We start from the raw sequence: 1,341 nt of genomic DNA, 5'->3' as shown, positions 1-1,341 counted from the left end.
TTGCTGGACTTATCCTGGTGATCACTTCTTTAGGTACAGATCTGCTGAATAACTACGTGGCACCTGAAACTAAAACAAGATTGTATGTTAGCTCTATTTAAATAAGAATCTTTAAAATATAAAATAAAAAGTTTATTAGCTTATTAACTAGTTTAATTACTTAGCTATATGCTATTATCTGCAGAGCTCTCTCCCTACAAATGATAAGGCCTCAGATGCAATAGTAGGGTTTTTTTTCAGTCTTCTAATAATCCAATTTGGACATGCTTGGTCAACGAGTGGCTTCCTTTCCTGCCATGATTCAGGGATCCAGGTTCTGCTCATCTTTGGATCAACCTTCCCCTGGGGTATCATCATCACCGTCATCATCGTAATCTGCTTTCAGCAGGTGGAAGGGGATTTTATTTTATTTACTTTATTTTTTATTTGTTTTAGGCGAGGCAACCCTTAGTTGACCTCACAGATTGCAAGGACCTTGTCAGCTTACAGTCCCTTATTTCTTATTTTTTACACCTACAGCATCTGGTCTTCCTAGGTGCTCTCCCATCCAAGTACTAACCAGGCCCGACCCTGCTTAGCTTCCAAGATCAGACGGGATCAGGCTTGTTCAGGGTGGCATGGCCGTAGACAGAAGGAGATTTTAAAAGCACAGAAAGTACTAAAAGAGCCTGGAGAACACGTCTGTTTATTAAAAAGCTTCGGTCTGGAATCAACATATGTTTGACACTCATATTTTGTTGTTGAGAATTTGTCACGTGGAAAACCTTTCTGAAGAGGATGCTGGGAAATATAGCTAGTTGTGCTCTTTGGGAGAAGAGGGAAATGGGAATTTGGGGGAATAGTAAACAGAATCTACTATAACTTCATTTTTAAAATCTTCTGTGTGACCTGACATTGGATTCCTATTTTTCTCTAATATGTGACATCTCAAGTTACCTTTCATATAATAACCACAACTGCGAGCCATGAGTAGCGGACTGTTGGGACTCTCTGTTACTTCAGAGTGATTGGCACTAAGCGTTACTGCAATAAGTTTTCTTATTTTATTGCAAGAGGCAGGGCTTTTCCAAGAAGAGCGAGAAACCATTGCAGCTAAGGCCGTTTTTCTGATTATTTCTGTGATGATCTAACACCAGGGGAGGATGAACATGGCCTCCCCCGGCCCGTGTTGGTTTACGTGAATAAAGGTTTGTTGGAACGCAGGCAAGCTCACTCGTTTGTACGTATACAGTCTACAGCTGCTTCCTCGTTGCAGATGCAGAGTTGTTTTGCAGCAGGGACCACGTAGCCTGATTTTGAAGCTATTTCCATCTCTTTCAGAGGAAAGCTTATTGATTGCTG

The 1,341-nt window shown here is 41.0% G+C and overlaps 1 pseudogene; it reads right to left on the bottom strand.

Moving 5' to 3' along the window:
• Positions 1-510: 510 nt before the first annotated feature.
• Positions 511-629, bottom strand: LOC112481687 (annotated as a pseudogene).
• Between the last annotated feature and the right edge of the window lie 712 nt (positions 630-1,341).

This window comes from Pteropus alecto, unplaced genomic scaffold (assembly GCF_000325575.1).
Source record: "Pteropus alecto unplaced genomic scaffold, ASM32557v1 scaffold44, whole genome shotgun sequence".
Classification (NCBI taxonomy): Eukaryota; Metazoa; Chordata; class Mammalia; order Chiroptera; family Pteropodidae; genus Pteropus; species Pteropus alecto.
This window is presented reverse-complemented; position numbering and strand designations above follow the sequence as displayed.